The following is a 17,092-nucleotide window of genomic DNA, read 5'->3' as shown; positions in this document are numbered from 1 at the left end:
TGGTAATACATTCAGCCTTTTTACGTGCCATTTTGAAACTAGTACACATTTCAGCATTCAAACATAATAGACGTGCAGGTGAACTGCATAAACTGACAGGCACATTTCAACACTCTCGAAAAGACTGTCATTCCGTGTTGTTAGAGTGAGTAGCGCTCACCTTTATGATTGTCAATTAAAAACAGTCTTGCTCAGATATACATTCTGTGAAAATATGAGAACTGTTCGTAAACATGTTCATTTGAATGCAGTCATGCATGACACAGTGTCGACAGGGTGTCTGCCTCCTCACCCCAAACTGGGAGGAGCCTTATAGATTCAGACAAGTTTTTTTTATCTCGTGCCCAGGAACAGACACACACCTAACATGTGTAAAATAAGCTGTGACTGAATGTTCGTTAATTTGCATTTATTCACATTGTATTATAAAACTTGACCGATCAGGCAGTGTTGCTTAGTTTTACATCTGCTTATGTAAACACATATAGCTGTGTGTGAGCTTGTTCTGTCTTAGACAGCTCTGCCTCTTCACTGCTGTGTTTTTGTTTAACTGAATCAAATCGTGAAGTTAAAAAAGACGCCACAACAACAGCCCGTTTTATTATCCAGCTTGTACAACAAAAACTGAGGAAGCAAGTTAAAGCTGCAGTCTGCAGGATTTGTTGTTGTCATACGTAAAGTCCTACTTTTTGGCATTTTAAGAGTTTACATGATCTATCAGAACGCTTGAAGTTGAAAACGGTGACCTCCGTAGTCGCAAAATGCAAGAAATGCTTATTTTTTAACCGAAAAATAAAAAGTTATTCAACTTCCTGTCCCGCCCCATCAAAACACATGAGAACTCGTGCACGTAGACGTGCACGCCAGATGCGCTTACACGACTCCTCATTCATCAACTCACCTGTCATTTGCGATCATGGAAGACACAGTAAGTAGACTAGCCCGTAATGAAGTTCAATAGTCTAGATAAATAAGCGTGGGGACGAGCCTACCTTGTATCGCGCGTGCACAATCGGTGATTGACAGGCAGCAGAGCCCAGCTCGTAAACCTGATTGGTTACCTTTTACCGGTCCGGTCTGCAATTTTGTAAACAAACCTGCTGGCTTTGGAGGGACCTAGCGGGACAAATAGGGGACCTAGAGAACTATTTTTTTTTTGTATTGGGGTATTTAATGTACTACTTTCAGAATCCCCGGACAGTTCCAGGCATTATGCTTGAAAAAGAGTTGCAGACTGCAGCTTTAAGAACCACAAAAGCTCATTTTCAAAGTAAAAATAGCTCTTTTTCAAGTTAGGATAGGATAGGATAAATGTCTAGAGTAGCCAAAATAATGAACATAATTTGATTGCATTTTCAAAGTCTATATTATAGGGTAAATATCATAGGCTTCCCTATTTCATGTATATGGGATGATTTATTTATATGTTAATTCATTTTTGTATGTGATTTGTTGTAATCAATGATGACTGCCTGGATGAAAGAGTTTATAAACTTTGCCATCTAATTATGCTGAATTGCTCTTTACTTACCTCTGTAATCACTTTATTATATAGCCCATAGATAGATCCACCAAAAGATCATTTTTACCTTTCATTTTCTTATCTGTGTAAGCCCACCTAAAAGAAAGAATAATAATTACATTTGAAGGGTTTAATTATTTTTTAATCAGATGCCATGGCTGTTTATTTTCATGACCGCAATAAAGTCGATTAAAGATAAATCATCTTGACTAAGTACAGGTTACAACACCTTGTATATCCTGTAAAGTTCTCCAAATGTTGCCATTGTCAAAAATAATGTGAAAAATATCAAGAATAAAGCACTCTTTATTATACAGCTCTGGGAGAATAGGTTGACCTTTAGTCATTTAGCAGACATTTAAATCCAAAGTGACTTACAAGTTTGCAGCACCAGGAGTGGGCTCAGCCTTAGCGATAGGCTCAGCCTTAGCGATAGGCTCAGCCTTAGCGATAGGCTCAGCCTTAGCGATAGGCTCAGCCTTAGCGATAGGCTCAGAGTAGAGCTGCTGCTCCTCCGCATTGAGATGAGTCAGCTGAGATGGTTCGGGTATCTGGTTAGGATGTCTCCACGTCGCCTCCCTTTGGAGGTTTTTCGGAGGACATCCCAGTGCAGACCCAGAACTTGCTGGAGGGATTATATATCCCTTCTGGCTTGGAAATGCCTTAAGGTCCCCCTAGAAGATCTGGAGTGTCGCTGGGGAGGGGGGTGTCTGGGTTTCCCTCCTGAACCTTTTGCCTCCATAACCCAACCTAAGATAAACAAAGGACAATGGATGGATGGATGGATGGATGGATGGATGGATGGATGGATGGACTTACAAAGCAACAATCAAGTAAGAAACCCTGTCACTACAGTAAGAAACCCTGTCGAAACACCAAGTGCTAAATCAGTATAAACCTATCGAAATTATGGAGTAAAAGTAGTACAAGTGAGTAAGTGCAGGTTAGGTGTTTGTCAACGTGTTAGCGTTGTTGGGCGTAAAAGAGTTGTTCTCTAAAGAGATGAGTCTTCATCAGATTCTTGGAGGTAAAAATATGAATTTGCAAGCTGGCAACCAAGAAAAGGAAACTGCTTTATGAACATTTGATGATGAGGTAGCATCCTCTGGTTTTACATTGAATATCCCAATCAGGGGATCTGGCTCATCCACAACGTTTAAAACATCAGATTTTAGTCTTGATCATGATTTTTCACGATGGTGGAATGACCTACCGAGCGCTACCAGAACAGGGGCGTCCCTGAATATCTTCAAGAAACTTTTGAAGACTCAGCTCTTCTGAGAGCATCTCCTATCCTAGCACTTACCCTGTACTTCCCTACCCCCTCTACTGCACTTTATCTTTGTGTACGTCCTTCTATGCCTGCACTCTATCGCTACACTGTCACCCCTATCACCTCTGACAAAGTCTGACTTGTGGTTTCCTTCTACGTAGCTTATTGTCAGCTTTGCCATTAGCTGTATTGTTATTTTAATATATTTTTCAATTGTAAGTCGCTTTGGATAAAAGTGTCTGCTAAATGCATAAACAACATAAACATAAACATTTTGGCTTCCCACAACTGAATGAGCGTGACTGAATTCATTTGAAAGAATGGCGCCGCCCTAGAGGCAGGCCGCCTGCTGCCGTAGCTCTGGACATTACTGTCTTTCTTTGCACCTTCTTGAGATTTTCTACTTAGCTTTTTTCTTGCAAACACATGCTGGTTTGGATGCTGTGCTGCAAGAAGGACTTCTGCTGGCAATTCTGGCAATTTTGTACATCTGTTATGATGTGTAACCATGGCAACAGGAACGTTATCAACCTGTTGGAGCAGCTAACTGAGCTTTCCGAAGCCCAAGTAATGCCTGGAATAAGACTTCAAATCAAGATGAGTTGAAAAGGATGCAGAGCAGGAACAAATAGAGAGAAAGGTGAATGAGGATTAAAACCATTTCTTCCCGAGATCATCATGGGAAGTGTGAGATAAAATGGACATGCTTGGACCCCTGATGAGGATACAGAGGGAATATCATTGACCACTGACCGGATTCACATTGTTACCAATTATTTCACTCTTTATCAGACAGTTATAGGTAGTGGTAATAAACACAGCAGAGCATATAAAGACAGGGAAGAACAAAACTTTAAGTTGATATGTGCATAAAGTTAGCAATACAGGATTTGAAATTAAAAAAGATCTTAAGGCTTCTCAATATGTTCTGTGACTAACAGTGAATCTAAATAATTTTCTTTGGAAACAGAAAACTCCTCAGGATACTCCTTTGACATGATGAAAATAAATTAAAACAATATGATGCTAAATATATGCACGTTTGTTATTGTGAGCATGTGCTGCAATTAGCATACAGCGCACACCCTGAATGTTGGCTCTTTAAGTAATAAAGTACAATTAACATCTACTTAACTTTCTTTACTCTCTGTGATGCACACGTTTGTATTTAGTGTTTTAATGCAAAGACCATAGAAATGGGAATTTTTGCTTTTTTGCTTTCTGAAGTACGATTGAACTCAGTACATTTTATGTTCAGAATCTACCGCAGTTCATTATAACTATCCTCTCACTGAATAAATTTAAATCAAATTTGTGTTGATGCTATGAGAATAGTGTTAACGTTTACAAGCTAAAGCTCGTGTAAGAACACATAACATGGAAAAGTCTTTCCAGACACTTTCTGCTCACTATCATTAATGTGCTACATATAAAGGGAATGTTCATGATTATGGAGGGAGTATGTTGATAATAATTCTTCAGAGATAAAATAACCGCATTTCTATGTATTTCTCAAAATCGTGAACTTAATCATCAAGATTTCCTTGTGTGGCTGTATCCAGCTGCATTCACACTCAAGTGCTCATTATGCAACATTGTGGCTGACAATAAGACCACTATGCAAGGTTAACCTTAGAGTTCTAAACCAAGACGTGCCTTTTCAGAAAGCTTCCTTTGTCCTGCACGGAGCAGTGCCCTCGGCAACCTGTTTTGTGAGTGAATCCACTGATGGGTTGCTCTCACTCTGGGGTCAGAGCAGCAGCCATATTGATTTTGCTGTTTTTAAAGACGGAAGCAACCAGGGCAGACTGAATGCCAACAGGAGTGAATTAAAAAAGCCACGGCCTTGGGGTATTTCTCTTTTTCCCTTGACTTTGTCTGCCTCTTTGTTTTCCCTGAATGCATTTTACTCTCACCATCATTTTGTCCTTCACAGATGGGTTGTTTTAAATCAAATACACAAGAATTATGACAATATGACAAACACAGATGTTACAAAACATGCTCAACTAAAGAGAGTGTTTGTCACGAGAAATTCTCTGCTGTCCTGCTATGGATTTCTCTGGCAAGTTGATAAGTAATGCAATTAAAGAGACTGCATGCTGAAGAACAGGGATTATTCATTCATGGGTAAAGCTCATTACATTTTTATTTCAAAAGCTCCCTCTGAGCCTTTTCGTGGCTTGTGTGTTTCTTTTTATCAAATTTTTGTGATTTTCCACTAGTTTTAGACAGCTTTTGAATATTTTTTTGGGGCGCATATGCTTTATGTTTTAAACTGTAACTGAAAAGAGAGGACGTTAATATGATTATAATGGGCATGCCAAAAATAAACAACGATAAACCAAAGAAAGCTGACTTATTACAAATAATTTGCCTGCTTGACCAGGGCAACTAAACTCTGTGTTTGGGCTCGTGGAAATTCTCATGCAGTAGTTCAGTTGGAAAGAGAATACTTCTCAGTTATCAGTTACCGTACACTCAGAGGTCTATGTGTCTGCATAATTCATTTATTTATGTCTACATATTTGCTCTCCCGGAATAAAAGTTCTGGAGAGAAAGTTTCCCTTGGAGCGTGATGGAAATGCTCCAGTTGTTCCTAATCAGTCATAGTGTGGCAGTTATCCTTGGAGGCTAGGAAGAGGCTGTGCCAATGTCCCAACATTTATGATGCATTAATTCATATCGAAAATTGAGTTTTAGTTCTGATTTCTTTTCCTGTGCAGTCAGAATCTGTGTCTTCTCTGCTTATGATACAACTGATTTCCTCATTTAGGTTATTTCTTTTACTCATTTCTTTTACAGATTTTTAGCTTTTACAGGTTTTGCTTTGTCATATGACACACGTTTCTTGTTCTTCAATAATCACTTTAAAAGCGTTTGAAAATCCATTTTGAAGTGTTAGAATATAAGAAAAAAACGTTATAATGGGGGGGGGGGGTTAAAAAAACAGACACACAACTCTGATAGTCTGGTTGTGGGTCACAGAAGCAAAAAGTGTCACTCTGTAAAAGAACGGACATGTGGCACGATTTAATACATTTACCTAATTCTGTAGAAAATGCATGTAGTTAACCTGAATGAGTAGATTCAGTTAACCAAAGAAAGTTGGGATTGAAGCAGTGAAAAGCCCGATAACAAAGCAGTTGTCTAAATTCCAAAATAAAGATTTTCACCACACAGACACAAATAGCTTTTTGCCCCTGTGTCATATTTTGGGCGAGTCTCACAACACGACTGCTGTCCTCTCAGGTGACAGCTGGTGAGATGACTTTTAGCTCATCTTTGCGTAACATCGCACGCCCCGGTGCCACACTCACCATGGATGAGCGTTATTCTGTATCCCCAAGGCCGAGGAAAAGCAGATCTGTTCATTGTCCTCCGACCCTGCAGTTTGTTTATCCTGATGGAGATCTGTGATTTAATTTGGCAAGATGTTGTCCTCTTACCCTTGCCCTGTGCAGTTGGGCCTCCCCCTATTCTTCCCTTGTAGAATAGACAAAGTAAATAATTTGGCAAGCATAGAGCAAACCATCCTTTACTGCTGCATTATTGTATTATCACTCCATGGATACTTTTCCTAATTATATTATTTATTATAAGTTTCTTATAGATGGAGGTTGATTTCCAAATATTATGAATTTAGTTTTCTTAAGTTCATTGTTGATTTATCGTTTTGGCGTTGACGAAAGTAGTCCGGCTAGTTGGCTGGGGGCACAATAATAAAGCGTCTTGCTTCTCAAAACAATATGTGTTCAAAAGAGTAATACATTTGCATCACAAAATCGTTCTCCAGGAAAAAGTCAGACCTTTGAGAAGCAAAACGCTTTATTTTTGCAACCCCAGCCAACTAGCCGGCTTTTGTCAACGCCTAAACGAGGCCGGACCTCGGCTCACAGGACGCAGCAGGGGGTAAGCAGGGGGTAAGTCAATGTTCATAAATGATATTGCTAATATGGGATGTCATACAGCTTCATGTCAAAAGAGGCGAACTATCCCTTTAAGTTTGTTTAATTCCTTTTACAGTTCATTCAGAAGATGCTCCAACTTCCTCAGCGCAGTGAGTTGTGTCATCTACTAATAGGAGATGATGTTAAAAAAGTAGAACAGAAGATTATTTAACAGTCACACCTTTTCATTTGTTGCAGGGGATTAGATTTGTTTACCTGTTTATAATAAGATGTATTGATCATCAATGGAATAAAGTTATCAATCATACTTGGATGGCAGATAATTCCGTGAGAAGAAGCTGTCTTCAGTTTTACATTTTAGTGATCATGAACTTGGATTAAGCTCCAAGTTTCTATGGTAACATTTCAATTAAAAGTTAAGCTAGGTGTGGTGGAGGAAGAAGTAATTACACTGGGGCATTTATTGCCTTGTTGCCCCCCACCACCTACATGAGACTTCTCAACTTGAACAAGGCAACATAAACTACCTTTTCCTTCATATCTCCATTGCAGTGTTATTTTTGTGTATGCGGCTGCTAAAGTTAACAAAAAGGTTGTCAGAATTAGCTTCCTCATTTTGCAAACTCCGCTCTGTTAATTGCACTTTTATTGCACATCCTTGTTCACATTCAGTGTATTTAGTCTCAGGTGCTTGTGGGGGAGGATCACAATGTCATTTTTATGGAAGCCATTTGAAAATTGCACCAGCCTGAAAATGAAATATCTTATCAGGATTGAACAGCCTGAGCTAAGGCACCTTGAATTTAAAGGTTTGCATTTCAATGAGGGGAGTCCAAGTAAACCATCGATATATGCATCATTATTGGCAGCCATCATTCCGCGAGGTAATTTTTCATGCTTTGCTTTAGTTGTTCCTGCATTACAAACTCATTTGTGGTTCATAATTGGAAAAGAAGCCTCAAAGTTTCATGACAGTTAGGTTTATATTAGGCCTGCCCGGCGTGACAAATGGGGGGTGTCACCTGGAGATGCATGGGGACTTTTCAGGACAGTCATCTGAACAGAAAACCTGTACATGTGTGAACGAGCCTCAGATCTTAATCTGCAGCCTGCACTACTCAGATATTACTGAAGTACCGTTTTAATGATGCCGTTGAAAACTAGGGAAAAGCAGTTTAGGAAAATATTAATTTAGAGATTTGACTTCTTCTCTCTTCAGGCTTTTTTAAGATAAACTTTGTATTGATGCAGTCCATTCAAGTCTGGTTGTTTTGTAGAAATTCTTAACTTTTGAGACAACCCCTCATATTTGTCAAGAGTACATTATCTCATCAATCCGGAGGCTTTTTCTACACCAAGTCCATATTTCTTATTCATTATTGTCCTATGTCAATCATATTAACACATGTAACAGACTACAAAACAGGTTTTATTTCCAGCACTCTTTAATGCCTTTTGAGACTTCTTTAGAGCTCCTTTACATACACAATTCTTATCAATTATAATTACATTTCCCTATTTTCCCAGCACTCCGTTTTCTGTCTATAGTGATAAATAGTATATAGAATACAGGATTAATTGAAATGCCCCTTTCATTTAAGTGGTTCCAATATTGTGAGTGGGATATAAAACTGGACCACTAATATCCAAAAAGTCACCTGAAAACAATCAGGAACTCTGAAGTTATTTAATCAGATGGTTCACTGCTCTTGATGCCAGAATGGATGGACAAAGTATTTATCTTTTGATTTTGTGTGACTGATTGTGAATGTCTCATCTCCACTCATCTCATCTTATTGGAGTAATATGGATATATATAGTTACCTATTTTAGGCCAGACATTAAATCACACATTTTTTTCCTTTTCTGTAAAATGAAATAACACTTAGTCATTTCTGAGAATTGTCTGTTGATTACTAAAGCATTTATCATACAGCTAAAGTCCCCCTTCTCTAAAAATAAATCTCTTCACCTTGTTAACATGTTCATGTGATGTTTTTAGATGTTACAGGGTATATAACAAGCAGAATCATTAGGATTTCTGCTTTGAATCTGCAGAAAGGGGAGGTCAGACAGCTTGAATCCTCTACATAATGAAAGGGAACCAGCACCAACCAGTCTTGACTACTAGCTGGGTGAGGCTCGACTAAGTTATAAGTGAAGCTAAGACAAGCAAGGTGGAGAATCAAGTTGGTGTGTTTTCTTCTGGTTATGAAAATGGCAGATGGAACATGTTCCCTAGATGACTGTAAGAGAATGAAATCAGATTCTGTCAGCCTTTGTGTTTGTTTCAAAGATGTTAAACTAGTCGAAGTGGATTTAGTTTATTTAGAGATTTTGCAGTGTCCCATCAAAAACAACAGAGAGGACACAGATCAATTTTCTTTAGAAAGCCATTTCACAGATTTGACCTATAAACACCTTGGTTTTGCAACTAAGCTAATTATAAAGTGTGACGCCATTCCAACCGTTTAATATGAGAAACACCACAAGTATGAGCAGTCTTGTCCGATAAGTCAGTTTCTTTTAATGTGTTTTCTCGTAAGACACTGAGGCAGATAGCCTCCCATCAGCCGAGGTTAACTACCGTGGCCGCCGGTTCTGGCTGACTGGGGCAAAGAGACACAGACTGGTGTTTAGAAGGGTTTGAATTAATTTTCATGTTGAAATAAGAACCAATGTTTGAGGGTCACACAAGAGTGAGATGAGGGGGCTTACAGATCAGACACAAGTTGATGACAGCCTGCTTGTAATTGTCCTCATTGTGCATTGTAATTATGAAAAGAGCCTTGCACTCTGACAGACTTCTCATGCACGCATACAAACACCAATTCTTGCTTCGAAAGAAAATAAATAGAAAATAGAATAAAAAGGGAAGGGTCATGTTTGCTAGATGTACATTTAAAGAAAAGAGCCCAGCGTATGCGAACCCTCTGCAATCAAAGCAGTGGATGTAGGTAAAAAGGAGAGGGTTACTGTTTAGTTTGAGATGCAGTTAAATACAAAGAACGCTCTTTTTTGTTGTGTTTAACGTTGTGTTTTCAGCTTTTGTTTGCTGAAGCATAAAGTTTTCAGTGACATCTTAAACTTAAATTAATACCACAGGGGGGAAAAGTAGTGCCAAGTCGTCTTACAACTGCAATATCTCCCGAAAACATCTTAAAATAAAGGCTTGGCTGTCCTGAATGTGGTGGTGACAGCTCATCTCCACATAATACCAGCAGTTGATTCCTCTTGAACTTACATAAAGGTGTGCTTGGTGAAAGTAAAAGATAAAAAAAAAAAGAAATAAACAATGCTGTGAGAAGAAAATATTGCTCTATTTTCTTTTTTTTAATTATGTGGCAGAATGGCACAAAGAGAAACTTATTGACTCTTGTGGGTGGAGAGAAGACGTCGCTGAACAATTTGCCTTCTCTCTTTTTGTTGAAAAGATTGATCGCTTTGAAAAATCCATAGAGATGAATTCATCTGCTCTAACAACTGCAATTACTGTCAGCTTGAGATCTGAGAGCACAAAGCCATCCAGCCAGTAATTTCCATGTACTCCCCCTGTTTCTTTTTTCCAAAAATGCAGCTAATATGTGGTTCACTCTGAGTTCAGGCTTTGCTGTAGCTGTGTATCAGCTAATAGAAAATTACAGAGAGCTGTTCTCTTATGAATAGGCTTTAAGTTGTTGATGATGTAGAGTTTGATGTAACGTGGCTCAGTCACTAATTACTGCTGCTTGTTGAGGCTTCCATGATGTGACGCCTTAAACACAGAGACATTAAGTACCAACGTCAACACTTTAAAAGCAGTTCTTTCTCTGAAAGCCATGATTATGCTTCCACAAATTAACATTTTCTATATAGTCTCATGTCGTTCAGCTGAGCTTTACATAGAAGTAAAAGCCTTGTTTCTTTTAAAAACACTCAGTGAGAGGAAGTTCAACCCCTTTTGTCCCAGACACAGGCCTCTGATATTTAATCTGATAGCACAAAACGAGTGCTTGATATTCTTCACCGTAAATTAAACATAATTCATGTTTTGTAGGAATATCTCGCCTGTGCCTCCTGGTTTGATTTGCGAGTACCTCTGCCCCATCCTATCGCTAAGCACGGCGAGGAAGCAGCCACTTATCATTAAGTGTCTGCTGGGGTTATACATCGAGGTTTCGTGTCATCAGATAATATATGCAATATTAATCCAAACAAGGTTCAGCGCGGTCTTTGTAGATACTTATTAGGAGACAGAGATATTCATTCCCAGCCACGCTTACAGCCTCTCACCAGGGGAATGTGTGATTCACATGAAAATGTTGCCAGAACAATGTGCAAAAGCATTTGCTCATGACACTTTGCTCATGCTTACAACTCGTTAATATCAAGGTATTTTGATTCTAATTATTCCTATATGGAAGTTAGGTAGATCCTCATAAGTAGAAATGTCAGAGTCACATGATTTATTTATGCAAACAGTATGTAAGAAACATGGGTACCATATTGATGCCAGAATTATGAAAAGGTGCTGTTTTTTGTATAAAGCTTTCTCTAGGTAGTGAAGGTACTTTCAATGCTTTAAAGCAATACCATGTAACATTTCTACCTTAAAATAACAGCTTGAAAAAAATTGTGCGGCTAGAATGAGTTTTAATATTACGATTGGCCTGTCTCCTATGCCCTTCGGGGGTCTGAGTTGGAAAAACTGCGCTATGTAACTTTGCTGGAGCGGCCCGGTAGCGGCCTGGGAGCTGAGCGGAAGTACTTTGACTTGCTTTCTGGCACACCTACCGCAAAAACAAATAGACCCCTCTCACGCTCCCAGGTACATTTGATTACTCTTACCTTCTCGGTCAACATAGCTTGCACCTTCTGACTCCTCGCCGGTTCGTCAACAAACGTGAAAAGTGAAAGTGAAAGGGTGTTGTATTTACGACAGTGTAACCGTACATTACCTCCAAGCCTGTAGGGGGAGCTCCATAGTGGGCTTTTTGAGAAGTTACATTGTATCGCTTTAAGATACTGAGACACTGGACAACAGGCACACACACCCTGACCAGGGCTGGAAAGTACCAGCTTCTTTAATCAACCCATCTACGAAGGTGGTGGGTAAACAAAGGGGGCATTTAAGAAAGAAATGAATCCATCATTAAAAAATAATTCCATTCAGTCAAACATCAGCACTATTAGAACGTTGTAACACTAAATGTTGCATGTTTAAAGCGATACAATGTAACTTCTCAAAAAGCCCACTATGGAGCTCCCCCTACAGGCTTGGAGGTAATGTATGGTTACGCTGTCGTAAATACAACACCCTTTCGCTTTCACGTTTCACGTTTGTCAGTAGCGAACCGTGAGCACTACGGCTGGGCCTTCACCTCAGCCCTCATTGCTGAAGAAAAAAAAAATCATTGCGGGAAAAAAGGCTATCCAAGCTAGCCACAACATTGGTCTCGTCTTCCGACAAAATTTAATTTCCTTCGGGATTAATAAAGTATCTCCAATCTAATTAAATAAATAAAAAACGAGCACAGACCGCTCATACAGTCAATGGCACGCACCCATAGAAAAAATACACACTCACACTATCGACTGCTAACAACCATGATCAGTAACCTACACAAACCCAGACACATAATGGCTCGGCGGCCAGCAATCGGATAAACCAATGAAGTGATCAATCCTGTGAAATAATGAAAACAAGTGAATGAAACCTGCACTCACCCATTATGAAGTTAACTCTGAAAGCCCCTCCATAATCTTGCCCCTGCTCAGCTAACTCCTTGACGTCGGGTATGTTTGGTAACGTTACTGCGGCTAGCATTAGCAACGAGGCTGCTAGGCTTGCTAAATCGGTAAGCATTGGGCTACTGAAGAAAGCTAGTCTTTTTAGCTACGTTATATTATCATCTTTCTTCTAGGCTATAAGTTAACCTTTGTTTACGGCCACTGGCCCTAACCTGATGAGCTAGCTGTCAAATCACCGGAAGTTTTCACCGGAAGTACTGGCGCACACATAAAAGTTTGAACGTCAACCGCTCCACTCTGCACGCTTTTTGGACTTCACGAAGGCCTACGATCTTTTTTTTTTGTCCCGCCCACTTCAAATCAAACCGTGATTGGTCAATTTTCCCATCACTCTCCAAACCAAAACACATAGCTTGGCCTTCCCCGAGATGCGTGAAGTCCTAACCAATTAATGAGCCGGTTAATCTTGCTTCGATAGAGATGGACGATTCTGATTGGATAGTATGTTTCAGGACAGTAACCCTTTCATTGCCGATGTGAATTTGACAGTAAACTTAACTTTGGAACATAGATTAGCGAGAATGTAGAATTAAATGTATTGTATTAAATTAAATGAGAGTGATTAAGTTTTTTTATGTATACATATATTATTATTTAATACTAATATGTTTTTGTTCAGAATTTTTTAAGGCCTTCTCTGAAGGCGTAGAAGGCCCTGAGGTTTCCCCTCTGACGTTTGTTGACGAACCGGCGAGGAGTCAGAAGGTGCAAGCTATGTCGACCGAGAAGGTAAGAGTAATCAAATGTACCTGGGAGCGTGAGAGGGGTCTATTTGTTTTTGCGGTAGGTGTGCCAGAAAGCAAGTTGAAGTACTTCCGCTCAGCTCCCGGGCCGGTCCAGCAAAGTTACATAGCGCAGTTTTTCCAACTCAGACCCCCGAAGGGCATAGGAGACAGGCCAATCGTAATATTAAAACTCATTCTAGCCGCACAATTTTTTTCAAGCTGTTATTTTAAGGTAGAAATGTTACATATTACTGCTTTAAAGGGGTTCTTTTTAAAGAAGGGAAACCCACTAACACAATCCGACTAACAATCCATGATTTCCGATAAGCACAACATTTTGAGATAACTCGGCTAGTTTATTATTTGTTACCTGACCACAGACCTCAGTTCCACACAGACAGGTCTCAGACAGGTGAAATCTATTATTATTATTAACTTTATTTGTTATAGAGGGACAGTGTACACTAATTTACATTTTACAAAGAAAATGTAAGTGCACCCAATTATAGCCAAAAGGCTAGTTTCCATTGGTAGTCCCCTGCCAGAAGGAGCATGGCAAAATTACCTATTAATTAAAAGAATAAATTACAGCAAAAAAGCAAGCACAATTACAATACATATAAAAAACAGATGTGTTACACATCTGTCTACAACCCACCCAAACCCAACACACACGCATCCACAAAAGATACACACACACATGAATCTATCTGCTTCGTCTTTTTGTCAGCGAGTTTGTTGCTGTCTGTTTCAGAGGCTACATAGGTGACCTTGTGGTTGGTAAACATGCTTCTCTATAGAAGAGCTGTGCAAACTATCGCTGCACAGACTGCAGGACCCAGAGTTATAAGTAGTGTCTGCTGGCAGGTGTTGTTTATTAATCGATGCTGATCAGAGCCAATGAATACCTGTAACTACTGCTAAGTCATTTGATGCAGGGAGTGTAGTTCAAAGTCACAGAATAAACTAGTTCACATTCATTTTTCACCTTTTTTGTGAGCTCCTCTGAATTATCCTTACATGTTCCATCTCAGCAGATGCATGCACATCTATCCATTTATCTATGTTGTTACTAACTCAAAATCCAACTGTGATGAAATAAACAAGGTGTTTGGACTGCATAGCCTTTATTTAATGAAATCATGCAAGCTTACTATTTATAGTCTCCAATCTGCCCTCTTCTTGTCTTTTGTGTCACTGTCTGCATGTCACCATTTTCGCACACAGATGAAAACATATTAGCCCGAAAGGGCCTGTTAAAAACACTTCAGTCACACAATTAACATTATACTTACATAAGCCTTCATAAACTTAGCAAAAGGTGGAAAATTGCAACTTCAAATCAAACGACAACAGTTAAATCTGCCTGAAAGAAACTAAAAAAAATTCTGGTGTGGGAGCACCGCCTCAGATAAAATCATACTTAGGAGCTATTTACAATAAATCTGAATAAATGTAGCCAGCAGTATTGGTTTATATCTTACAGTTGAATTACATTCATATAACAATGTAAAGTAGAGGTACAGCCAGCCAACATTTATAACGTTTGGAGAAACCAAATCTCACATCAGCGTAACTGGAAATTGTTGATTTCCTTTGTTAAATTATCTCAGTAATCAATCAGTCATCAGAATGAATGATGCCTTCTTGTGCAATATCCACTAAAGAGCAAATAATAGAAGGTTAGGCACATCTCCCTTCACAAAACAAAACTGCTAACATCAAAAAACACAAAGCCATATAAATTGTTGCTTTCTATAAGTCACTGAGAGTGAAAAGCAATGTAGAGTTAAGCAGATGCTGCTTTGGTACAGTGGATCATACAATATGTCAAAAAATTACTGAGCCTTTTTTCCTCCTGCTGTTGTCTTTTTTCCCCCAACTCTTCTTTGCTTATCTGTGGTTTAGTTCAGGGCCCTGATTCAAGAGTTCTAATTTCGCTAATCTCTTTGACATAAAAGGGACAGAATTTTATGAATGGCTTTTTTTTCATTTTATTATGCAAATTACCAAAAAAAAACAAATGCAATGATATCAAAGTGAATAAATCAACATTTTAAGTGAACAACTTGTCTTGAGTTGACCGCCAGTTAACACGTTCCTCCACCAAAAGACCGTAAAATTAAAAAAGATGGTGCGTGTTTATTCTGGTTGAGTGTTGATTTCATAGTTTCCCGGATTAATGAAGCTTGTGGTTGTCTGGAAGATTGAAAACAGATCCAAATGTTTGAAAGTATGCTTGGTAATATGTACATGTAGCTTTGCTCGATGCTAATGGGCTAAAACAAGAAATCACACATCATAGATCATAGATCTTAGACACAATCAGAAAAGCTTTACACCAAATATATAAAAGCAGGTATGAGCTGAAAAAAAGGATGGCAGTATCTTTGTTGAATTCCATGTGGCCATCGGAAAAAGCTTGAAATTAATTGCATGTACACCATTTCATTCTTTTTTAGCAATGCAGAATGTTTTCTTCGTCTTCGTCTCTATGCCAGCTAGGTTTGCGCTCTCATGTTACAGCTTCCATACAACTCTTCACGTTCATAAATAGCATTTATCCTTTTGAGTATTACACAGACTTTTCTTTGATAAACCTAAACAAGATGACATCCCTGTGGTATTAAGTAATCCCACACAAGATTTCCAAGCAGAGTTATGCTCATTACGGAAAGCAGCACATATGCAGCATGAGAGACAGGCAGAAGACAAGAAGAGAAAACGGAAGGAGAGAGGGCTGCGGACGGAAATGTTGAGCTGCACCTCTGTGCCTTGTCGAAGAAAACTGGAGAGGCAAGGAGGAAGTAACCAATAGTGGGGAAAAGCTAAAGCCCTTGGGGGAAGTTTGTGTCAGCCACATGCTCCGGCTGGTCCTCACCGAGCCAGGCCTTTTGTTATGCTGATTTACTCGGCCTTTTGTCCGAGACACTGATGGAGTGTGCCTGTGTGGGGGCAGAAGACAAGAGAAAAAAAAAGACTGCCACAGTGCAGACTGTATTAAGAAAGGACATTTTATGAAAAGGAAAACACTTTGTTGGATCTTGGGGATATATCTTAGTGTGTCTGAAATCATAATCAACACCAAAAAAAGTAAAAAGTAAAATGATCCAGCCTCCTTATTTTTACCTTCACCCAAATACAACCTAAATTGATGTTGCATTTGCTGTACCTCAGAAGCAAAAATGATTTTACTTTACTTTGAAGAGCAAATTTGCATCAGTTAAATAGTTCACTTAAGAAAGAAATGAGCTAAAGTACTCTGCCAGTACTTTCTGTAATGTTTTATATCGTGACAAAAAAGTCTGACTACTTGTTGACATTCTTTTCTTTTTTTTTTTTTTCCTATGTGAAGGTTTAAAATTCTGTTTTATTTCTTGTCATTGAATCAAGCACTGTATTTTTGCTTGGATGTACAGCTTGCTCTCGGGCCGTCCATTTCACTCTTGGACCCTACATTCTAACTTCAGGATAGTGTTTCGATGCTCAAACTGTGTTTGAAAAAAAGAGAACGACAAGAAAACAAATCCCATTTCTTATGAGTTTTTAAAATGAAAACACATCTTTATTATTAACTTAGTGACCTACTACAAAAAAAAATGTTTAAAACCAAGTAAAAACCTACTACACTTGACTGTAAAATAAACACACTGCTAAATGTATATGAAAGGATCAGAATTTGTTTACTTTCATGAATTGGCCAAAAAAAGGGAAGTGTTGATTTTGAAAATTATCTGGTTAGCCATAATACTGGCTTATTTATTAGCACATCTCACATTCAGCAGCACGACTGAATTACTCTCTGCAAGATCCATCTGCTCTCCCCTATAGGTTTCGCTGTCTATTCCCTTCTCCTCTAGATTTAGTCTGG

Source organism: Odontesthes bonariensis, chromosome 6 (genome assembly GCF_027942865.1).
Source record: "Odontesthes bonariensis isolate fOdoBon6 chromosome 6, fOdoBon6.hap1, whole genome shotgun sequence".
NCBI classification, from domain to species: domain Eukaryota; kingdom Metazoa; phylum Chordata; class Actinopteri; order Atheriniformes; family Atherinopsidae; genus Odontesthes; species Odontesthes bonariensis.
Note: the sequence above shows the minus strand (reverse complement) of the source record.